We start from the raw sequence: 24414 nt of genomic DNA, 5'->3' as shown, positions 1-24414 counted from the left end.
TGTGCTGGGGACCGGCGACAGTGGTGAACGGGACAGCCCTGGTCTCCTGGAACTCAAGGACACACACACACCCAGGCAGTGGCGGGCCCGGGATGGGAAAAGCTCATGCTGCTGCGGCAGGCCCCCCAGCATTGGTAGGGGGTCAGGGGACGCTTTCTGGAGGGATGACTTTTAAAGATGAGTAAGAAGGAGGGGCGGGGCAAGCAAGAGCGGAGTAGCTAGGCTAGGAGGCATTTTACAAAATGACCCAGATTTGTTCTTGAGGACACAGGGGAGCCATGGAGAGCTATGGAGGAGAAGAGGGGAAGGGGCAGGAAGAGGGGTGGATGCATTGCCGATCGGGTAGGTTGTACGTGGTGGACGGCCAAGAGAAGGTGTCCGGCCCACCCAAGAAAAGGCTGGCTCTGTGGCCGTATCTGGCCGGAGACGGAGGGCAGGGCATCGTCGGGGCGGTTAGAGCTGCAAAAACACGTTTCTCAATTTGGACCAGTCAGAAAGAAGGCCAGAACACTAAAAAATAGTAACCCATCATTAATAATAATAGTAATAATAATAATAATAAATGAAGTTCTTTTTTTCTTTCCCAGTAGCAAAGATCGGAGGCCCCCCGTTCTCTGGCTTCGCGCACTGGCCCCAGCAGCCCGCGAGCCCCAACGTGGGGCTCCCTGGAAACCATCCAAGCTCGCCTTCGGCCACGTGACCACGGCTCACCCAATCACGAGGCCAGTAGGAACAGGAGTCGGTGATTGGCCGAAGTCACGGAAGCCCCGCCTCTAGCTGGGGGTGGGGCCCACGAGACCCCAGGCTTGGAGAGCGGGAAAGACGCCGCTTGGCTGCGGTAAGACTCTCGGCTGTGACACTAGGATAAGGCGGCGGACCCCAGCCACGTGACCCCGCAGACGTGTGCCGCGCACGTGAGGCGCAAACAGGTGTTCCTGCTTAGCAAGCTGCCCCCCCCACCCCACCCCGGGACCGGAAGTGGCTGACTCCTCACTCCCCGCCCCCCGCCGCGTCCCATTGGCTCAGCTCAGTCACGTGTCTGCCCCAACTGCAAGGGGTGCTGGGAAGGCGCTCTTGGCTGCCCGCGGGTTCGGCAGAGGCTCTCGCGGCCCCGTGTTACGGGGTGGCGCCCCCAGGCGGCAGCAAAACCGAGGCGCTGCTGCCTCCCTGGACGTGGGGAGAAGGCGGCAGGTGGGGAAGGGCCACATATGGCCACCGGGATGACCCTGGCCACGGAACTGTCTAGCGAAATGCCCTAACCCACCTCCTGGCGTTACTCAAGGGGTAGAAAAGGTCGTCACGAGTTGAGAAGCGCCTGTTGGGTAAGAATGGGATTTGTCTTGGTCACGATTGTGGCTCCATAGCCTAGAACAGTGCCTGGTATGCAGTAGGTGCTGGATAAATACTTCCCGAGGGGCCGAGCGGGAGGATGGGTAGATAAATGGGTGGGTAGAGGGCGAATGGGTACCGAATGGGTGGGTGGGTGGAAGGTGGATGGGTGGGTGGGTGGATGGATGGAAAAACGGATGAGTGGGGGCTCCTGGGTGGCTCAGGCGGTTGAGCGTTGGACTTCAGCCCAGGTCATGATTTTCACGGTTTGTGGGTTTGAGCCCCACGTCGGGCTCTGTGCTGACAGCTGGGAGCCTGGAGCCTGCTTGCGATTCTGTGTTTCCCTCGTTCTCTGCCTCTCCCCTGCTTGCTCGCTCTCTCTCTCGAGAACAAATAAGCATTAAAAAAATTAAAGAAAGAAAAAGAAAAATGGATGAGTGCGTGGATGTGGATGCTAATAGTGTGAACCTCCAGATAGGATCCTGGCCGTTATTCTAGAATTCTCAGGTATCAGGACCGTTGTCTGTCTTGGAGGTGGACACCAGCCTGGTGACCGTGAGATGGTTTTAGGTGACAGTAAAACCACTTTAAATGCCCTGACTCCCACGGGGAAGAAGAATGTCCTCATTGGGTGCTAATCAGTCTTTAACACCTCTCCGACACCTGGTTCTCTCCCTTTTTGGACAAAGAGAGCGCAAAGCCCAGCTCGGAACCTCAGAGACAACCATCTCTCGGTCAGAAACTAATAATATGATTTTGTTTTTATTGAGTTAGCTTCTACTTGCGGCCATCGATGCTGGTTTTTCATTTACAGTCATGATAAACCATTTCTTTTTACCTAGATTCCAGATTTGGAGAAGCGGGTCCATTTGAGAGAAAATATTCGGGAAACATTGGCAGAGGTGGCAGAAGGGTGGGGTGATCGGAGGCTTGGATAGTCTCACAGTCGCTGTGTGGCCTGGAGACAATCGCTGCACCTCTCTGATGCTGTTTTCTCACCTGAAAATGCTTTCAGTCCTCATGTCAGGGGATGGTGTTGTCTGCCCGCCTCAGACTAAAAGCTGGGGAAGGACATTTTCTCCTAAGTGAAAGAGGGTATGGGTGGATAGCAGAAGAGTCTCACATACTCGTCCAGGCCCTTGGGAGACTTGGGGGTGTCTTTGGTTGTGGGGGATACTCTGTTTTTAAAGTCTTCTCGGGAAAGCTGGTGTGGCTTGTCACCTGTGCTGGTTTTCTGCTCCCGGACGGTAGGTTGGCTTCGCGCCCTGGACAGAGTGTCTACCTGCTGGGCACCGCGTACCTGGGGACGCACTTAGAGAGCTGGGGGGGGGTGGGGGGAGGGGTCTGGCCGGGATGGGACTTGGAATAACCCATCTGATAACTAGGGCCCTGAGCCTCGACCTTTCTCCTGAGTCCCGGCTGCGGCTGCGTCCCCTCCTCCCATCCCCCGCCCTCTCCACCCCCAGACCGGTGTGTTTTTTCCCTCGATGACATTTGGAATCTTTTAATAGTTGTCACATTAGCATACATTTGCATACATTATGCTAACCAGGCGATTTATTTTTGAAAAAGCACTTTGACTTGTGGGACCCTTTCTCACCGGGTATCTCACCGCGTTTTTCCTTTTCCTCGGAACAGGCTGCTGCTTCCCCCAGGGGTGGGGGTGGGGGAGCTGTAACCCCCTGCCCCCCAGCCAAAGCAGGGGCCCTCACCTTCCCGGTTGCACTTTGGGGACCGGCGCCCGGGCGGAGGCGCTACTCTCCTGCCCATTTTGCAGACAGGACTGCAGAGGCGGGATGGACGCGGCATCGGGGTCACCAGGCGCCACTCAAGGATGGGATTCCAGAAACAGCGCCAGGTCCTACAGTGCCTCTGACTCCTCTAACTCTGCGGGGCGGGGCCCCTCCCACTACCGCGCATAACTCCTTGAAAAAGAGTCGTCTACACTCGGGCCGTCCCCACCTCTTTCTCTCTCTCACCTCTACTCCACCCGCTTCTCACACCTTCCCAGCTTCCATCCCTGAAATCCCCCTCTCAGTGGTGGCTGCGTCCCCACCCCCTCGGTCAGAGTCTTGACCCCTTACCCTGCACTTGCCAGCCCCTCCCACACCCCACGCTCCCCTCCAGCGTGGTCCACTCTCGGGGCTCTAATCCCCCGACGCCCCAACAATGGCTACAGTCCTGTGTCCAGCCCTGGCCTCCCCTGAGGTCCAGGCGGTGTCTGGAGCTGCGTCTCCGTGTGGGGGGGTCCCGGGGGTCCTGTACTCAACAGGCTACACTGGGCTCGACCGGGCCCCCAGACCCGCTCTTCCGACACCCCGCTTCTTAGCCGAAGGCAGCCCCGTCCGTGTAGCTGCTCAGCCAGGATCCTGGAGACACCCTCCCGCCTGCCCTACCGTCTCCAGCAAACCTTGGCCACCTTTAGGAATTACATTTTCACTCGTTCGCCCCTGATTCTGCCCCACTTGCTCCCTTCTGACCTCCTTGTCCTCATCTCTCACCCCAACACCCCTGCCTGTCCTCTGCTCCAGCCTCCCTGTTCCTCCAACGTGCCAGGCACCGTCCTGCCTCGGGGCCTTTGCACACGCTGTGCTCTTGGCCTGGAGTGATCCTCGTGTAAGTCTGTTTCGTTTCTTGTTGGATCCCCAGTGCCCAAAACAGGGCCCGGCACACAGTGAGAACTCCGTAAACATCTGGCTCGTGAGTGATTGTATATGCCTAGAGAGACAGCTCTGGACGGACATAACCCCCAACTTTGGAGGTGGTTATCTTGGAGACGGCTGGCGATGTCAGTGTTTTCAGATGTTCCCCACCGGGAATGTAACGCCACGGGCGCCCATATGAAATTTCTCAGGGCAGTTTTGTTGCAGAGCCCTAACAGCTGCGTGGCATCCTTCCTGGACCTCAGTTTGCTCATCTGGAAAACGCGGATGATCCTAGCACCATCCCCGGAACAATCCCTTGAGAACCAACCCTCTGAGTCTGGAATCTCGAAGAAAGAGTTAAATCCACTCCGGGGCGGTGACATTTGCAATGCATGAAGTTTAAACATTTTCAATAAAGAAAAACAAATCCAGGCCAAAGCTCTCTCTGATTTATAATAATTGCAAAGCAGCAGTGGTGAATATAATTGTCCAGCGGAGGGGTGGCAGTGGGGGACTCCACACGGGGTCCAATCAGCCCCGGGTGGGATGTGGCCCCAGTCAGGTTAAGCAAACGCATTACTTTAATAACCTGGGGAGGCGGCTGGAGCCATTAGTGAGAGGGGAGAATAAATATTATCCCAAGAAGCTCCAGAATCGGCAGTTTTATCACTGAGAATTGTCCCCGTGCTATTTACTTTCAATTTAGATTTTCGGGAAAGTGGCTCTTGGCAAATTTTATGTATGAAGGAGAATGACTGAATTGAAAAATGATCTGATTTTGCCATCCGGGAGGAAAGGAGCCATGGTATTGCAGAGTCCTGCTCTGTCCCACTAAGTCACATTTCCTCCCAGGCACAGTTGAAACCTGAGCACTGGGTCCCAGGCTCAGACGCATTCTGGAGGCGCTGGAGTTTGACCTGGGTTGGCTTCAGAGGCCGGGGGAGCCTGGAGTCAACTATGGGGGGACGAGGCCTCATTTAATTACAACTGACTTTATCTGTCCTCTGGTCTGGTCCGCTTGTTGACTGGAGGGGGAAACTGAGGCCCAGAGCGAGGCTGCCGTGAGCTACGTGACTCACTTCTGTCCTCTTCCCTTCTATACCTCCCCTCACGCAAGCACTCCCTTTGGCATAACACACACTCAGAATATAATTCAAAACGGATCATAGAGCCACATGTAAAACGTAAACCCATTAAAAGTTTAGAAGAGAACAAGAGGAAATCTTCAGCACCTGGACTTAGGGAACGATCACAGGCATGACACCAAAGGATGATCTCTAAAGGAAAACATTGATGTTAGACCCCATCAAAATTAATGGCCTTTGCTCTGAGAAAGAGCCCGTGAAAAGGACACAAAGGCAAGCTGCAGGGTGGGAGAAAACACCTGCAAATATCCACCAAAGGATATGTAGCTAAAAGAGGGGAAGGACCCGCAACACTCCACAGTAAGAAAATCAACAACCCAGCTAAGAAATGGACAGCGACAGGAACAGGCATTTGCACTGCAGGAGATAAGCTGATGGCAAATAAGTGTATGAGAAGATGTTGAACACCGATAGCCATTAGGGAAATGGAAATTAAAGCGGCCATGGGCATGTCACCACACGCCTGTCAAAATGGGTAGAATAAACAGTAGTGATAACGCGGAATGCTGGTGAAGATGTGGGGAAACCACGTCACTGACAAGAATGTGAAACGTTACTCTGGGGAAGAGACTGGCAGAGTTTTGTTTTGTTTCGCAAGACTAAACGCGTGCCTGCCGTCTGGCCCAACGATTGCCCTCTTAGGCCTTTAGCTCAGAGAAGTGAAAACTTGTGTTGGTACAAAAATCTGTCCAAGAATGTTCGGTGTAGCTTCGTTTGAAATAGCCCAACCCTGGCGGGGGGGGGGGGGGGGCGGAAGGGATGTCCTTCAGTAGGTGAATGGCAAAGCCAACAGGGGTCCGTCCGGACCACAGAAATACTATTCAGTGAAGAAAAGGAAGGAGCTAGTCAGAAGTGTAATGATTTGGGTGGATCTCAAGGGAATCATGCTGAGTGAAAGGATCCAGGGTCACAAGGTTATATACCGTAGAGATCATTGATACGGCGTTCTTGAAATAACAAAATCATAACATGGAGAACGCACAAGTCGTCCCCAGCGGGGAGGAAGGGAGGAGTCTTCGGCTACGGAAGCGTAGCATGAAAGAACCTTGTAATTGAATCTGTTCTGTCTTGACTGTGATGCCGGTCACATGAGTCTACACACGTGATGACATTTAGTGTTTATTTATTTTGAGAGAGAGAGAGCGCGCGCGCACACACGATCTGGGGAGGGCAGAAAGAGTGGGAGAGAGAGAGAATCCCAAGCAGGCTCCACGCTGTCAGCGAAGAGCCCTACGCGGGCCTCGAACTCACAAATGGTGAGATCATGCCCTGAGCCGAAATCAAGAGTCAGACGCTTAACGGACTGAGCCACCCAGGCGCCCCTTTATTCTTTAATGTAATCTCTACCCCAAAAGTGGGGCTCAAACTTACAACCCGACCCAGAGATCAAGAGTCGCGTGTCTGCCCACTGAGCCAGCCAGGTGGCCCTTGATGGATTGTATTAATGTTAGTTTCCTGTTTATGACATTGTAAAATGCTACCACTGGGGGCAAGTGAGTGAAATAAATATGAGATCTTACAGTATTCATTTTTTTCTTTTTAAAATAGTTTTATTGGTGGGGCGCCTGAGTGGCTCAGTCGGTTGAGCGTTCGACTTTGGCTCAGGCCATGATCTCATAGGTTCATAGGTTCGAGCCCCACATCGGGCTGTGTGCTGACAGCTCAGAACCTGGAGTCTGCTTTGGATTCTGGGTCTCCCTCTCTCTCTGCCCCTCCCCTGCCAGTGCTCTCTCTCTCTCTCTCTCTCTCTCTCTCTCTCAAATAAATAAATAAATGTTTTAAAAAAATTTAAATAGTTTTATTGAGGGGCGCCTGGGTGGCTCAGTCAGTTGAGTGTCCGACTTCGGCTCAGGTCATGATCTCACTGTTCGTGGGTTCGAGCCTCACATCGGGCTCTGTGTTGACAGCTCAGATTCTGTGTCTCCCTCTCTCTCTGTCCCTCCTCCGCTCGTGCTCTGTCTCTCTCTGCCTCTCATAAAGAAACGTAATAAAATTTTTTTAAAATAGTTTTATTGAGATAATTCACACGCCACACAATTTACCCACTTGAAGCGTGCAAGTGAGTGGGTTTTCAGTATATTCACAGTTACATGACCACCATCATAACATAATTGCAGAACATTTTTGTCACATCCTCCCAAAAAGAAACCCGTTAGCAATCATTCCCCATTTCCCCTTTGTCCCCGCTCCTGGCAACCGTAACCAGCTCCCTGTCTCTGGATTTGCCTCTTCTGGACATTTCTGTGCATGAAATGATACACCACGCGGTCTGGCTTTTCCCCTGAATATAGTGTTTTCAAGGTTCGTCCACGCTATAAAACGTATCTGCGCTTCGTTCCGTTTTATGGCCACATAAAATTCCATTGTACGATGTACCACACGTTATTCATCCATTTACCTATTGATGGACTTCAGGGTTCTTTCTATGTTTTGGCATTATGAATAACGCCGCTATGAACATTTGCGGGTGAGAATTCGCATGGATGTACACTTTTATTTCTCTTGGATTTTTAGATCATAAGGTAACTCTTGGTTTAGCGTTTTGAGAAAGTGCCAGACTGTTCTCTGAAATGGCAGCCCCAGTTCAGAACGCCACCAGCGTCCGCAGTGGGTGAAGGTCCCCATTTCCCCCTATCCTCATTAACACTTGTTATTGTCTATCTTTTTTTTAAGTTTACTTATTTATTTTGAGAGGGAGAGAGAGAGAGAGGAGAGAGGGGAGGGGCAGACAGAGGGGGGAGAGAGAGAATCCCAAGCAGGCTCTGTGCTGTCAGTGCAAACCCCAACGTGGGGCTCGATCCCAGGAACTGTGAGATCACGACCTGAACCAAAATCGGGAGTCAGACGCTGAACCGACTGAGCCATGCAGGTGCCCCACTCTCATTCATTTATTTTTTTAAAGCAATCTTAGGAGGTACAAAGTGGTCTTACTGAGGTTTTGGCTTGTATTTCCCTAGTGACTAATACTCCCTATCATCTCTGCATGTACTCTTTGGTCATTTGTACGTTTTCCTTGAAGAAATGTTTATTCAAATGCTTTGCTCATTTAAAAAGTTGGGTTATCGGGGCGTCTGGGTGGCTCAGTCGGTTAAGCGTCGACTTCAGCTCAGGTCATGATCTCACAGTCCATGAGTTCGAGCCCAGAGTCAGGCTCTGTGCTGACAGCTCGGAGCCTGGAGTCGGCTTCAGATTCTGTGTCTCCCTCTCTCTCTGCCCCTCCCCTGCTAGTGCTCTGTCTCTCTCTCTCTCTGTCTCAAAAATAAATAAATGTTTAAAAAATTTTTAAATAGTTTTATTGAGGGGCGCCTGGGTGGCTCAGTCACTTGAGTGTCCGACTTCAGCTCAGGTCATGATCTCATGGTTCGTATGTTTGAGCCCCGCGTCGGGCTCTGTGCTGACTGCTCAGAGCCTGGAGCCTGCTTCGGATTCTGTCTCTCTCTGTCCCTCCCCCATTTGTACTCTGTCTCTCTCAAAAATGAATACACATTAACATTTTTTTTAATTGAAAAAAAAAAAAAGACTTCAGCATGTGAATCTTGGCGGGGACATAATTCGGCCCATAACAGAACAGCATGTTCCCCAGGTGAGCTGGAAGGGAGTGCAGCCTTCCCAACCCCTCCATTTGGGCCTGGTTAGCCTGCTTTCAGACTTCCGGCTTCCAGAACTGTTAGGAGTTCTGTGTGGAGCCACCGCATTTGCGGTCATTTGTTACAGCAGCTGTAGGAAACTAATACGGTGACGTTTTCAAAAACACCCAACAGCAGTGATGGCAAGCAAGAATTAGGGTTGGGGGGAGGCATGAGAGCAAGCAAGGGGGCCACGTGCGGGGGGCTGGGGGAAGAAGAAGTTTTGCTCTGTATCCGAACCAGCTGACTGAATATGTGTGTGTGTGAAACTTCATAGAACCCAATATAGCATATCGAGTGAATAGAAGACAAAAGCCACACTGTCATCTCAACAGGTGCAGAAAGAGCATTTGACAAAACCCACCACCTTTTCATGAGGCAAACACTCAAAAAATAGAAGGGAATAGAAAGGAACTTCCTAAACCCGAAAGAGAGCATCTATTTTAAAAAAAAACCTTACAGCTAACATCATATTTGATGAATGCTTTCCCACCAGGCTCACGAGCCAGACAAGGATGTCCACTCTCACTACTCCTATTCCACCTTGTACTGAAGGTTCTATCCAGGGCAGTTGGGGAAGGGCGAGAACGAAAAGCTATTCAGGGTGAAAGGAAGAAGTGCAACTATCTCTATTTGCAGACGACATGGTCTCATATAGAGGGAATCCTAAAGGGCACACATGCACACGCACAAATCCGAGAGATAATGAGTGAACTCAGCAAACCCGCAGGTTGCAAAGTCGCTACCCAAGTATCAATTAGATTTGTACGTAAGTCCGGAGTGACTATTCTGAAAATAAAATTAAGAAAGCGATTTTCTTTCAAAGAGTAAAATAGCATCAAAGAGGAAAATTCTTAGGAGTAAATTCTTAGAGCCAAACTTACACTCTGAGAACTACAAAATATTGTGGAGAAAAAATGAAAGGCCAGGGACGCTTGGAGGGCTCAGTCGGTTAAGCATCCGGCTCTTGATTTTTGGCTCAGGTCATGACCTCACAATTGTGAGAGCAAGCCTGGTGATGGGCTCGGCATTGGGCGTGGCGCCTCGTTAAGATTCTCTCCCCCCCCCCCCCCGCCCCTGCCCCACTCGCGCACGCGCGTGTGTGTACGTGTATGCATTCGCTCTTTAGCTCTCTCTACAAAAAGAAAGAAATAAAAGATCTGAATGAAGTTATTCCACGTTCAGTACCACAAGATGTACTATTGTTTTTTTTAAGATGTACTATTCTTAATACTTTCAAATCGATCTATAGATTCAACATAGCCCCTATCAAATCTCAGCTAACACACACACACACACTTATCAAATCTCAGCTATATATATATATATATATATATATATAGAGAGAGAGAGAGAGAGAGAGAGAGAGAGAGAGGTTGACAAGCTAATCCCCCAAAATCATATGGAAAGCCCACTGTCTGTGTGTCCAGCAAATCTGGAGTAATAAAGATGATCTCCTCCGGGCAGAAGGATAGGCATACAGATCAAGGGTAGCAAACAGGGAATATTGACCACATTTGTGGTCGATTGATTGTCAAAAAGGACCAAACCACTCAGCAGAGGAAAGAGTAATCTTTTCACCAAATGGAGTTGAGACCCTGGACATCCACGCGCAGAAAAAGAATGATGCTGGACCCCTACCTCACACCACACACAAAAAATTAACTCAAAATAGATCATAGACCCGAATGTGAAAGCTAAAGCTATAAAAACATGGGAGGGGGGACGCATGGGGGGCTCATTCAGTTTAGCATCTGACTCTTGATTTCGGCTCAGGTCATGATCCCACAGTTTGTGACATTGAGCGCCAAATCTGGGTCCGTGCTGACAGTGCAGATCCTGCGTGGGATTCTCTCTCTCTCCTCCCTCTCTGCCCCTCCCCCACTTGCATGTGCGTGCACGCTCTCTCTCTCTGTCTCAACAAATAAACTTTTTTAAAAAGGTGAAAAAGACAATGTACAGAATGGAAGAAAATATTTGCAAATTATGTATCTGGTAAGGGACTTGTATCTAGAATATGCAGGGACTCATAACTCAGTAATAAGACAACCCGACTTAAAAATAGGCAGGGGATCCGAATAGACCTTTCCCCAGAGAAGGCACACAAATGGCACATAAACACATGAAAGATACACAGTGTCATTAGTCATCAGAGACTTAAAAATCAAAAGCACAATGAGAAATCACTCTACGCCCAGCATCATGGCTAGCATAAAAAAAGACAGACAATAACAAGTGTTGGCAAGGATGTGGAGAAGTTGGAAGTCATATGCATTGCTGGTGGGATTTGTGACTTTCTGTCTCGTGAGGCTGTCTTCTCCCAGGCTTCAGAGGTCACCTCCTGCAGCTCATCAATGGGAATGACAGCATAGAAAAGAAATACTCGCTTCTTAAAGTACTCTGGCCGGCTGCGTAGTGGCCCCTCAAGACTGTCCATGTCCTAAGCCCTGGAACCTGTGATTATGTTGTTAGATGGCAAAGAGACTCTGCAGATGTGATTAAATTAAGGGTCTTGAGATGCGGAGATGATCTGGGTAAGTTCGATGTCATCACAAGGGTCCTTATGAGAACCTGGAAAGTCAGAGGGCAAAGTCAGGAGTAGAGGTGGGAGTGATGCAGGACGCTGAGCCAGGAATGTGAGGAGCCTCTGAAGCTGGAAAAGGCAAGGAAACAGACTGTCCCCTATGGCCTTCAGAAAGAATGCATTCCTTCGGATGCATTTTATATTTCTAACCTCCAGAATTCTCAGATAGTAATTTGGGTCATTGTAAGCCACTAGGTTTGTGGTCATTTGCTACAGCAGCAGAAGAAACGGGGTCAGGAATAGGGTTCACCACTTCTACGTCCCATTGGCCAGAACATGTCACGTGACCACGCCACAGCTAAGATGTCTGGGAAGTGTAGTCCTGTGTCTTGGCAGCCTTTTCCCTGGGGAGCTCCAACCTATGGGAGATGGGGCGTGGGTGGTTGTTGTGTGTGTGTGTGTGTGTGTGTGTGTGTGTGCGCGTGGATTAGACCCTCTCTGCAATGCGGCCCATTATCTGAGAATGTTACCGTCCAAATTCTTCCAAGGGACCCATCCTCCTGCACTTCTGTGGTTTCCAGGCTTCTAACTCCACTGGAACTTCCACTGTCTGGAACTTTGCCGAGGTTGGGGTCCCAAGATTCCAATTGTACCGGAGGGAAGGGAGGGGAGGGGAGCATTGCTTAATAATGTCTAATAACTCTATGGCTTGTCATGCAATGCTTGAACCTGACAGAAAAGGGCCAAGACACTGACGGTAACTGAATCATTCACAGTCCTGAAGAAAATGGACAGTCACTCAAACAGGGCCCCTAGGGACACATTGAATAAGGAACTTTTTTCTTTTTCTTTCCAGAGGTGCGGGCAGGTCATGGCATAGCGCAGCACCTGGGGGCTGCAGCCACGGTGGAGGGGGGTCTGCATGGGCGCACGGGGAATGCGACCGGCACAACGCGGTGGGAGCCCACACTTGGAAGGGGCTCAGCCGCTCAGCAGTGGCGCCCCAGAGGAGTCGGGGGAATAACTACATCCGTCTCTTCTCTCGCGAGCGGATCTCCTAATGCTGCTTCCCATTGGTTGAGCGCAACAGGAATGCTGCTTCCCATTGGTTGAGCGCAACAGGAATTGGCCAGTGGGAGGCTGTGGGCTTTTGTCTATGCAGATGAGCCTCTCTCCTGGGGCAGAGGCCGGGGTGGGGACCGATTTCAGTGCGGATCCGGGGAGGGGGATGGGCAGATGGAAAGTCTCCACCCCCAGGGCTCCGTCGTCTCGAGGTCTGCCGTCTGAGCTCCCGAAGAGTCTGGCCGCTCACTGCTGGGCGACGTGCGGGCTTGTCTGTCCCTTGCTTTGGGGCTCCCTCTGAGACGTGGAAGGAGCCAGATCAGAGCAGGCCCGGTGACTGCGGCTAGGATTGGGCTGCTCCAGGATGGAGCCCAAATTACCGATCCTGATCGCCAACACCCTCTGCAGCCCAGCTCCTAGCCTTTCTTCCCGGCATCTTCTCCCCCAGCTTGGTCCTCCCAAACCCAGCCGCCTCTCCACCTGCACATCCTTACGTTCAGCCGATTCCATCTCCGCCCTCTTGGCACCAAGCCTTGGCCCACACGGACTCCCTGCCGAGCGCAGCCTCCCGCTGCACACCCCCCTCCAGATCCCACTACTGGGCGATCCAGGGGGCGGCATGTGAGCTGAGGCTTAAAGGAGGAGAAGGAGTTCATCACAGGAAGAGCTGGGGCGGAGCATGCTGGGAGGAGGGCACTGCAAGTGCAAAGGCCCTGAGGTTGGAATGTGTTTGTGTGTTGGAGGAGCAGCAGGGAGGCCGGTGTGGTTGGAGCAGAGTGGAGGGCAGGGGGGAAAGCGAGGGCAGGAGAGTCACAGAGGGGCTGGATTGGGGGGGGGGTGTCTTTTAGACCATCATGGGGAGTTTGAACTTCATTTAAGGGCAATGAAGGACCCTCAGAGAGTCTCATAGTCTGCTCTGGCGGCCCTAACACCACGGAGTGGTGACAGCAGACATTTTTGGAGACTGGGAAGTCTAAGGTCAAGGTGCCAGCAGATTTGGTTCCCAGTGAGGACCCTCTTCCTGGCTTGTGACAACTTCTTAACCGCGTCCTCGCATGGAGGAAAGAGCCGTGTCCTTCTTACGAGAGCACTAATCCTACTATTTGGGCTTTATTCTCAAGGTCTCATCTATTCCTGGTTAGCCCCCCGAAAGCCTCCCCGACCAAGTGCCCCTTGGGGATTGGGGCTTCGACACACGAATTTGGTAGGTGGCGTGGGAGCGTAAACATTCCGTCCCTAACAGACGGTTTACATGTGCAAGCGAGTAAGTGCTTGGATGAAACGGATGAGTGAGAACAAGAAGGTGAAGCTAATTCACAGCTACAGTCTTGGTCACCTAGAGCCCATGGGCCACCAGCGGTACGTGGTCCCCTCACCATCGCTTGATACTGCCTTCTTCCCTCGGCTGCCACTGGGTACCTCCCTGGGGACATGTCACCTTGGCCGATTCCGAGATGCTGCCGTGGCCCGTCCCTGGCTGTGTCTTAATGACACCCAAACAGCTCCATAAAACCAAACAGCTCATCACAATTATTATAAAATATTAAAATGACTCACAAGATAAATTATTCACACACCTCATGTTCGTCTTCCAGGTGTTTGGGGACTGAGGTTTTTTTTGTTTTTTGTTTTTTGTTTTTTTTTTTTTTTTTTTTTTTTTTTAGGCAGGCGGCAGGGAGTGGCCCTTGGGAATCAGGGAGGTGCTAAAAACCCATCTACCAATCACGTCACTGTACAGACGGGGAGCCTGCGACTTGGGGGTCACGGGGGGGGGAGGGGCAGAGGCAGAGCTGGGCAGGACATGGTGACCCTCTATGCACTTTTGCTTGGAATGGCAGGTGTGAAGGCAGGGTGAGACGCTACGGTCTTCACTTTGCCCCCATGTCGAGTGGCCGGAGAGAGGTGGGTCCCTTGCGGGAGGCACGAAAGCTTAGAACTTTCAGGGTGGTGGCTGGGAGGAGAGAACGAGACGGGAAGAGACAGCGAGACAGAAAGAGAAATAGAGACGGAGAGACACAGAGAGAGACAGAGTCACCAAAAGATACAGAGAGGGATATGGAGAGACGAGAGATAAAGACAGAGGCAGCCACAGAGAGAGACAGAGACACAAAGACAGAGAGGCCGGATGGACCCGTCACCCTTATCATTGACGCCACCGGGGATTCTCCCTCGGGTCGACGCCACCAGGCTCGCGCCAGGACCGCGGGCCGGAGAGCTCAGGGTCCCCCGGAAGGGAGGCTCTTCCCACCGGGAGCCGCCAAGACTGGGTCTCGGGAGGGAGTTCTGTGAAGGAACCACCGCCCGGCCTGTGTCCAGCGTGGACTGTGTCCAGCGTGGACTTCCTCCTCCCAAGGAGCTGTAACAAGCCGGGCGCGGGAGGTGGTCTCGCCGCAGCCCTTCAGCACCACGGACAGCGACACGTCCCCGGGCGAGCAGGACACCCCCCGGGGCGCTGGCCCCGGCCCTGGGCGTTGGTTCGCACACACCCGGGCGGGCGGCGGCCCCTGTGTGGCGGGGTAGCTGCCCCTGGAGTGGAGGCTGGGCTGAGGCTCAGAGCCGGGAAGGCACAGATTCGAGGCCCCAGCTCGCCCCCAGGGGGCTCCCGTGAACGTCCGCCGGGGGGGGGGGGGGGGGGGGCCTGACCGAGCGTCGGGGACGCGGCAGTGGCCCAAGCAGACGAGCGCCCCTCCGTGGGCGCCTCGGTATAGTTCAGTCGGTTAAGCGTCCGACTCTTGGTTTCCGCTCAGGTCACGATCGCACGGTCCGTGGGTTCGAGCCCCGCGTCAGGCTCAGCGCAGAGCCTGCTTGGGATTCTCTCTCTCTCTCCTCTCTGTCTGCCCGCCCCTCCCTGGCTCGTGCTTTTTTTCTTCTCTCTCTCTCAAGACAGATAAATAAACTTTGAAGAAAAAGCCAGAAAGTTCCTGCCTTTATGGAGCGCACACGTGATAAAAAGTTTTTTAAAGAACATTTCTGAAATAAATTCTTTCTGATAAAGATTCTAACTTTTTTTAAGTGTTTACCTATTTTTCGGAGAGAGAGAGAGACAGAGCACAAGCAGGGGAGGGGCGGAGAGGGAGGGAGACACAGGATCTGAAGCAGGCTCCAGGCTGCGAGATGTCAGCACAGAACCCGACGCGGGGCTCGAACCCACGAACCATGAGATCGTGACTTGAACCAAAGTGGGACGCTTAACCGACTGAGCCACCCAGGAGTCCATGATAAAGATTCTAAAGAAAACAAAATGACGTGATGTACTGGGGTGGGGGGTGACTTCAGTTAGGGAAGGGGGAATCAGGAGGGCCTTTCTGAGGAGGTGACATTCAAGCAAGTGAGGGAGCAAGCCACGGGGAGGGCGCTCCAGGAAGAGGGCACAGCAAGTGCAAAGGCCCTGAGGTTGGAGAAAGCTTGGTGAATTCAAGGAACAGAAAGAAAGCAAACAGAATGTGAGGCAATTTTCAAACAAGTGGGTTCTAAAGAAGCAAAGGGAAAAGAGAGACAGAGAGAGAAACCAAGAAACAGACTCTTGACTACAGAGAGCAAACTGCTGGTCCCTGGGGGGGGCGGGGGGGATGGGTGAAACGGGTGATGGGGACTTGTGATGAGCACTGGTTTGTGTTGTACAGAGATACTGAATCACTGACACCACACCGTACGCGGACACCCTGGGGTTTAAGTAAAACTTACAAACAAACCAGGGCGTCCTGCAGCCGTGCACCTCGGAGGGTCGTGATCCAAAGCGCTCAGTCCCACAGAGAGTCTGGGCGAGGGGTCGGTTGGCCATCGTTGAGAGCAAGGGGTTGGACCCGTCTCTGTGGAGCCCCGCTGTTCATGGTCCAGTTGACCCCCTCCCTACCGTGTGGCCTTGCTAAGGGATCGCCCTCCTGGTTAGCGTCTCCCGGGGAAAAGTGGCTCCCAAACTCAGCGGCTTGAGACACCGTGCGTTCGCCCTCTCGGGCGCTGCGGGCCGGGAGCCCGGGCGTGGCTCAACAGGGTCGTGTGCGGTGGGCTGGTGGCAGGGTGTCAGCCGCAGGTGGACGGTGGTGAGAAGGGGTGACTGGGGCGGGACCGCTGCCAACCAGCCCTGTTCAGTGCCACCCGCCGTGCCTGCCCTGTTCTACTCCCTAGAGGCAGGGGAGGGGCTGACACAGGGCTCCATGGGACATCTTTGTAGGGGTATCTACCACCCGTACCCTCTCTGAGCCTCAGGTTCCTCACCCGGAAGAAGGACAGTGAGTCCCTACTTCCCCGGGGGGCGGTGGCCGCGGAGGATGTCTTGGGGCAGAAGAGGGGCCCGGGCACCACGGGGCACCTTGGGCTGTTTCCTCCCGGAGACACCAGCTGGGGATTCGGCCCCCTGGCCTGGGTGTTCCCAGCATCGCGCGGCTCCGGTCAGAGGCGAGGCGGGCAGACGTTGAGCTTGGCAAACACAATTCCCGGCTTCCCAAGGGCCGTCATTTGTTCACTCGTTGGCCCGTCCCCTGTGTTAGTTTCCAGCGGTTGCTGTGACAAAGGACCGTAAGCCGGATGGCTTACACAGCAGAAAGTTACTGTCTCGCTTTTCTGGAAGCTGTGAGTCCACGACCGAGGCGTTGGTAGGGCTGGTCTCGTGTGACGACCGTGTTCCGTGGCTCGTGGACGGCCGTCTCCGTGGTCACCGGGCAGTCTCCCCATACACGTGCTGCGTCTCGATTTCCCCCTTTTGTAGGGACACCAGTCATATCGGATCGGGGACCCGTCCTCCTCCAGCGTGACCTCCCCTGAACTGCACTGATTACATCTGCAACGACCCTATTTCCAAAGGAGGTCACGTTCTAGAGTCTCGGGGGTCAGGACTTCAGCGTATGAATTTGGGGGACACACCATGCAACCCGTAGCACCCAGCAGTGAAGGAGTCTTTGTGTGTGCAACTCTCCCTCTCTCCAAGCTCACCCCTACCCCAGGACCCTTGTGGGTGCTGGTCCCCTCCGCCCGGAAATCCCTGGCTCTTGGGGGTCGGGTCTCCTTCTCAGCTCAGATAGCGGCTTCTCAGCGGGAAGTTCTTCAATGTCCCTCCCCTCCAACCCTCCTCTATCATCTCCTCGCTCTGCTTGAAACACACCAGGCTCGTTCCTGCCCCGGGGCCTTTGCCCCTGCTGTTGCCTCTGCCTGGAACCTCCTTCGCTCACCTGGTTCCTTCCTTCATCGTCTTGGGTTTTGGCTCACATGAGACCTTATTGCCTAGACTCTCCCTCCGGCCCGGCAGTCAGTCCCAGACCGCTCCTCCCTACTCATTTCCCCTTGCCAGTCTCCCTGCTGGGAGACCCCCCACTGCTTTAACTGTTTCTTGCCTCCTCCACCCCAGACTGTCAGTCCCACGGGGCAGCTATTGTTGTCTTGGTCCCTGCTGTGTCCCCAGCTCCTAGAACGGGACCTAGCTCACACCAGCACCTGGTGAATAAACGTTTGTGCAATTGGTGAATCATGACTAATCACAAGATCTCGGAATGACGGCCGAGACCTCCAGCATGCAGGCTTGGCATCTCAGCATCGGCACCACATCTTAGAGTCAGAAGGAAGGGAGTTTTGGAATTTTCCGACTCCAGTCCCCCCCCCCCCCCGCCCTCACACACACACACACACACACACACACACACACACACAGCCTCCTGGGCACGGTTCAGCAGCTCGCCTTGGTTACCTCCCGTGATGGGGACCTCATTACAGCCCAAGGCGGACCAGTCAGGTTCAGGGCAGGTGCACAGGTGTGAGAATCCCTCCTTGAGAGCCAAGCTCACGGTTTTTTTCTTCTTTTCCCCTGGCGACTCCCTGCTGTCTCGGAACCGCCCCTCACCTGCGGGAGGGGATCTCAGGGCAAGAGCCCCGCTGTCTGAGGCGCCAGGTCCTTTTCTGAGAAAGATGATGGCCCAGGGGTGAGCCGCTAACCACAGAGCTGACGGCGAAAAGGTTAACTGATAAGGGACGCGGCTGGCTGATAAGGGAACTGTTGGCAGATACCCAGCGGTAGGTAAGAACTAAAGTGCTTTGGCCATGACTCCTTCCCCCCTCCCTCTCCCCGGTCCTCCTCCAACACGCCTGGAGCACCTCCCGGAGTCCGGGCCCGGCGCTGGGAGTGACAGTTATAAACATGGATCAGATGCAGTCGCTCCTTCAGAACACGGGCTGACGCATCTGAGATCTAAGCTCCCTTGGAAACCCCCAGAACCAGCTAAATCGCTCCGACAGCAAAGGCTCAGAGCTGGGATGGCGGGTGGCAGCCAGCGGGGGGGGGGGGGGGGGGGGGGGGGGGGAGGGACGCGCCCCGCAGCTCCTGCCTGTTGGTGGCTCAAGTGAACCCCCGAGTCCCTCCCTGCTGCTGGCACTTCTGGGCCGGCGCCTGTCTCTCCTGCGTGGGTGGCGAGCGACTTCATCTGGCCCCCGTGGCTGTCACTCAGCCCCAGTCACACTGGCGACAACACGGTTGCCATGGAAACGAACAGGCTTCCCCCTGGGGGGGGGGGGGCGGGTGAGCCAAGGGAGCCAGAAACCGTGTGTGGATGTGTGAATTCGGCACAAAGTGACCCAGGCCTGGTGACTCAAGTGGTGGGGGTGGGGCGGGAGGGGGGAGGTTTAACTCCTTCTCCACTGCTCGCCCCTCCTCTCTGGGTCCTCCCACAGTCTGGGGCCTCCAGGGAGCCGGGGTTCAGCCTCAGAGCTAAGCGTTAGTCCCCGAGTGCCTCGGGCCTGGCTCTCACTCCAGGCAAGATGACCTCTTTGTGCCTCAGCGTCCTCACCCAGAAAGTGGGTACGAAAAGGCGCGCTGTGGAATGCACACTTGTTGACTGGATGTGTGTCACGCTCTGGGCACTGTCCTTGTTCCTCCCTCGGGGCTCCCAGACCATGGGGGAGAGTCAGACAACAAAGAAATAAGGGAATTAAAGAAAAATCAGAAAGCGTCAGGCAGGGAAGGCAAAGTGGAGGGACGTGATAACGAAGGGGGGAGCATCTAGCGGGGGTCCGGGGGGCACAGGGAGGAGGTCTGACACGTGACACTGGAGCTGAGACCTGAAGGATGAGAAGAAACCAGGCATGGGGACATCTGGGAAGGGCGCTGTCCAGGTGGAGGGTGTGGCTGTGCAAAGGCCCTGGGGCAGGACCGGGCCGGGTGTGATGAAAGAACGGAGAGGAGGCCCATGCGGCTGGAGCACAGTGAGCCACTGGGTGAGAGAGAGGAGGAGAGGCAGAGAGGGGACAGGAGCAGGTCGTGCCGGGCCCAGGGGGCCGCGGGGAGGACTTGGGCTTCTACCCCGGGGAGGTGGGGGGGGAGCCCTGGAGGGCTGTGGGCAGAGGGGGGCGGGAGCTGACTCGGGCGCTCACGGGCGCCCTCTGGTGGCCTCTTCGGGAGTGACAGCCGTGGGGGGAAGGGAGGGACTGGAGACCGGCGTCTGGGCAACCGCCCTGGTCCGGGAAAGAAACACGAAGGTGAGCCAGGCGGGGGCTACCTCGGCCGGCCTTGCGGTGGCTTTTGTCACCATTGTGCTGGCGCATTTACAGGTTGAAATACACCGAACTTTATACCAAAGGGTGTTCTTTTTATTTCTCTCTTATATGATAAGGAGCAAGTCAGGGTTTTTGAAATTGCCTGTGTAGGTGGGTTATGTTGCCTATGAATTTCTTCTCTCGGATGGGCCGCGACTCCCAGCCCTGCGGCGGCCCCTGCTGTGTATCTGTGTGGCGCATAATAAACGCTCAGCGATCCGGGCCCGTGGTTCATGGGGCCACGGAACAGAGGCAGGAGGGAGGCGGCGGCGTCCCCAGGCTCCTGGGCGCCCCAGACACGGTGCAGCTCCATGTGTCAAGGGACCCATCGCAGTCACCCACCGATCTCTTTTTGTGGACGGAGAAACAGCCTTCCAGAGAAGGCAATTCATTTTCCTAGTGTCACACAGCCCATTATGGCGAGCCTAAGTTTTAAACCCTGGCTGTTCGGGCCAGTCCAGGCGCCTGGGGGTGACAAATGTTGGCTCTGCCTTTGGGGACATCCCTGCTCCCCCGCTCACAGCCTGGCCCCACACCCTCACCTTTCTGACTCTGGGCCGACCCTAAGCAGGTTAGCGGGGGGAACCTCACATCCCTCGGCCCCAGAGATTGGTTCAGGGCCAGCCATGTGACCCGAGTCCAGCCAATCAGAATCAGCCACGGGTTTTGCTGGGACCAAGAGGAGGGTTTCCGTTTCTGCTGGGGGGGGGGGGGGGCGGGTGTTGACTGGAAAGAGAGAAAAAAGCTTGGAGTCTGGGGTCTCTGTTTATTCCGTGAATGGGATGCCTGACCTGTGAGTGAAACCCACTCAGAGGAAAGTCAAGCTGAGACACAGGAAGTGACCGGCTTCCAATGACGACACCATCTCAACTCGCGGATCCAGGCTTTGCCTGAAATTGGGAACCTTTGCCGTCGCTGGAACCCGTTCACGTGCTGGTTTTGCTTAGACGTGTTTAAGCCCATTTGCTCACAACGAAACAGAGCCCTGACCAAGCCACCCGGTTTCATGCTCTCCAAGTACATGTCCTGCTATGGTTTCTTCATGTGCTGGAAAGGTATTATAAAGGGGGCATCAGGAGAGTTTGGGGGGTGCTGTACTCATCTTGATTTGGGTGATGGCTTCACGCAAATACACACGTGTCAAAACCTATCGAGTTACATACATTTTTGCGAATTTATATGTCAACAGTAAAGGCACGTGTGTTTAAAGTAGCATTGATAGCATCATTCCAGCTCCTGGATCCAGCCATGCCTGAAAGCAGACAGTTTGGACTTTCCAGATACATAAGCCAATAAATGTGCTTTTGTAGGAATAATAATTGTGACTGTTACTTTTTATTTCATTGTTAGTTTTCTTGGCCTTTCTCTGTCTCATGTTGCAGTCTGGATACAAGAGGAGACCAAGAGAGGGCAGGGTATGATGAGAGGCCTCCAAAATTGTGTCCAGGAAACTGCTGTGGATAAAGAGTTTTATGTTCACGCTCATCTGGGAAATTGTTCAACAGGTATCTCTTCTGCCTTTAATATACGAATGGGCCAACTCTGAGGCTTGCTCTACACAGGCTACCAGAGGTCCCCAAAATGTCAGCGCCGGATGCCCACAACAGCCACCTGGTCATCAGTGCCCCCCTGTTGGCTCCTTACGCTGCCAATCTCCACCTCCCCCCGCTTTTTCCTGCTTCCTGGAATCACCTTCCAGATAAGCACTTTCAGCTCCCAGAAAGCTCCACCCCTTAGTCTTTCAGAACCGACAGCCCCAGGACGCCCTCCCGCTTGAACCTTGGAAAGTTCATGTGCTTTTTCCCCCTCCCCTGTTGGAAAACACCAGAAAGACCAGGAGGCCCTGTGTCTTCTGGCCTGGGGACAAAGCCTCTCTGGGCTGCCCCCACTCCTCTTGCAGCCCCGCCCTGGGCCTTTGCTTATACTGTGCCCTCTGCCCAGATGCCTATCCCTTCCACCTAACCAAATCCTCTGGTGGGTCAGATCCCCCTGGATGCTGGGGCCCACCGGGACTCTGGATTACTTAATAAACCGCATAATTCCCGTTCCCAGCCCTCTTTGACTCCCTCTGATGCTGCACAGGAGGGAGCCTCCCCCGGGGACTGATTTAACCCTTTCGGGCCTCCCCCTCGCCCCCTCGTAAGCAAAGTGCCGCCGGCGGCGGCGGCGGCGGCGGCGGCGGCGGCGGCGGCGGCTGCGCAGACGCCTCGCTGGATGAACCGACCACGTTTTGTTTCCATCCCGCGTGTTTTCGCCGCCCGCCTGCTATTTGTGACAGGTGCGAGCCGCTCTCCATTTCCAGGAGGGAGGCGGAGACTGTGTTTTTAAAGACACGGACTTGAGAGGAGTTGAGGCAGCTGGAAGGCAAACACCAAACAAACCGCGGAACAGGTGGGGCCGAAGTTGGGGAAACGCCCACCTCTTTCGGGAAGCCCTCCCGGATTGCCCGGGGCCAAGCCCCGGAGGTCTCCGCGTGGCCTCCTGAGGCCCCGCCCCTTCCCGTGATCCCCGCCCCCCCCCCCCCCCCGACGTGGGCAAGCGCCCGGTGCCGCTTCCAAATCGGGTGGGCGACCGGGGCAGGTGAGCGGGTCTCTGGGCCTCCGTCTCACCGTCTGCGCTCCAGGGGCCGTGGCGGCGCTGGGATCCGGGGTGCGGGCGCCTCCGTGCCGGCTGGGCTGGCCTCCCGCCGCTGTTGGCGTTGCCACGGTTACCGAGCAAGCCCTCCCCGACACCCCCCTACCCCCCCCCCAAAACCCTCACCCTCGGACCGGGCCCTTCAAGGGACTCGGGCTCCTGGGTGTCATGGAAACAGTTTCCAGGCCCCCAAGCACGTGGAGTTGGACGTGCGGGTGGAATCTTGGCTTTTAACTCCTGGGGCAGCTGACAGTGTCCACGAACCCCCGGGTGGGGCCGGAACCTTTAGCGGCTAACCCCTAACCCCCCGCCCCACACCATGCCCCCCCCCCATCTCTGTTTTAAGTTAAATGCCCTGGGCTCGCTCGGTAAATGTGGAGCTGAGAGGAACCACCAGGCAGCCTCTCCCTCTCCTTCTGGAACCTTCTCCCAACAGTGATGGCTGCCACAGAGCAGGGGCTGGAGGCCATGACCCTGTACTCTGGAGCAGGTGAGAACAGGCTGGCCCCGGCCCCGGGTTGGGGGGGGGGGGGTCTGAAAAAAGCAGAGCTGCTAATACTCGCTGGGAGGTTCCCATGTGTGGGCCCTATTGTCGACACCAACGCAGAGTAAGTCCTTACATCCTTAGGACAAGGTTAAAGGTACCATAGCCCCATTTTAGAGATGGGGAAACCAAGGCCCAGAGGGGTCAAGTGCTTTGCCCGAGATCACACAGAATGACTGCGAGTGGCAGCCTGGGATTTGAACTCGGGCCCCGTGGCTCCGGGGTCAACAATTTTCACCACTAGGCTCCTCGGGTGCTTCTGATCACGTGACTGACTGTCCCAAGGTGACATCTGCCATTGGAAATGGGCGCGGGGGTCTGGGGCTAAGCGGGAGCTGCCAGGAGGGGCTGGGATGCTGGGCAGCCAGAGGGAGAGACAGGCGCTGCCACGGGGTGGCCCGGGGGCTCCAGACCCTTCTACGATGTCCGTCAGGGAGCGTGGAACCATCCAGAGGAACTGACAGGCCACATTGAAGAGGTGAGCTCACCGCGCAAGCCCGGCTTCGAGATGGTCCCCTCCGACCCCCAGCCACTCTGTTCCTTCCAAACAGACGCTGCGGCCGAGCTGCCTCCGAGGCGTGGAGATTCTGGAAGGAAACGCGGGCTGGGGAGGAGGAACGAGTTATGGCAGAGCGGGCACGTTTGGTGGCAGCCGCTCGTGTGCGGAGAGCTGTCCCAGGGGCCCGGGGACGCGGAGGCTCAGCCGGACAGAAACCCGCTCAGGTCCCTGGGGTCAGGGGGAATCCAGAGAGGAAATCAGGAGGCCGGGCTAAGTGGGGAGATTGGAAGAAGGGACATTCAAAACGGGGCTAATTGGGGCACCCGGGTGGCTCGGTCGGTTAAGCGTCCGACTTCGGCTCAGGTCACGATCTCGCGGTCCGTGGGTTCGAGCCCCGCGTCGGGCTCTGTGCTGACCGCTCGGAGCCTGGAGCTGCTTCGGATTCTGCGTCTCCCTCTCTCTCTCTGCCCCACCCCCGCTCACACTCTGTCTTTTTCTCCAGAAATAAGTCAACGTTAAAAAAATCAGTTATTAAACGGGTTAAGAGGAGGAGTAGGAGCCTGCACGAGGTAGGAGTCAAGGGAGCTGCCGGGGAGAGCAAAGTCCGGGCGCCCGGATGGCGTCTTGCAAGGTGACCCGCGTGGCTGGGGCAGAGGGTGACATGGGGCAGGGAGGACGTGGACATTGCTGTAGACCGAGTGTTGTGCAGTCAGCAGACTGAAATCGACTCCCCAGTGTGATGGTATTGGGGGGGGGCCCCGCTGGGAGCCACCCATGAATGCAGCCAAGTCCCCTTCTGAAGGAGACTCCAGAGAGCTCCCTCACGCCTTCCTCCGGGTGAGCACACAGTGAGGAGACGGCCGTCCCTCCAAACCGGGAGCAGGTCCTCCC

At 54.9% G+C, this 24414-nt stretch overlaps 1 long non-coding RNA gene across 5 annotated transcripts; it reads left to right on the top strand.

Moving 5' to 3' along the window:
- The first annotated feature begins 1110 nt into the window (after positions 1-1110).
- Positions 1111-23960, top strand: LOC125161318 (uncharacterized). Of its 5 annotated transcripts, XR_007150540.1 has the most exons (6): positions 20591-20901; positions 21229-21351; positions 22125-22237; positions 22827-22970; positions 23458-23502; positions 23576-23960. It is a non-coding gene; the product is annotated as an uncharacterized LOC125161318 (long non-coding RNA). The 5 variants fall into 5 exon arrangements; XR_007150539.1 differs by lacking the exon at positions 20591-20901 and adding an exon at positions 1111-1322 and having other exon boundaries at positions 23458-23960; XR_007150541.1 differs by having other exon boundaries at positions 22149-22237; positions 23458-23960.
- The last annotated feature ends 454 nt before the right edge of the window (positions 23961-24414 follow it).

This window comes from Prionailurus viverrinus, chromosome A2 (genome assembly GCF_022837055.1).
Source record: "Prionailurus viverrinus isolate Anna chromosome A2, UM_Priviv_1.0, whole genome shotgun sequence".
NCBI lineage: Eukaryota > Metazoa > Chordata > Mammalia > Carnivora > Felidae > Prionailurus > Prionailurus viverrinus.
The sequence above is the reverse complement of the archived record's forward strand: the minus strand, read 5'-3'. Positions and strand labels throughout refer to the sequence as shown.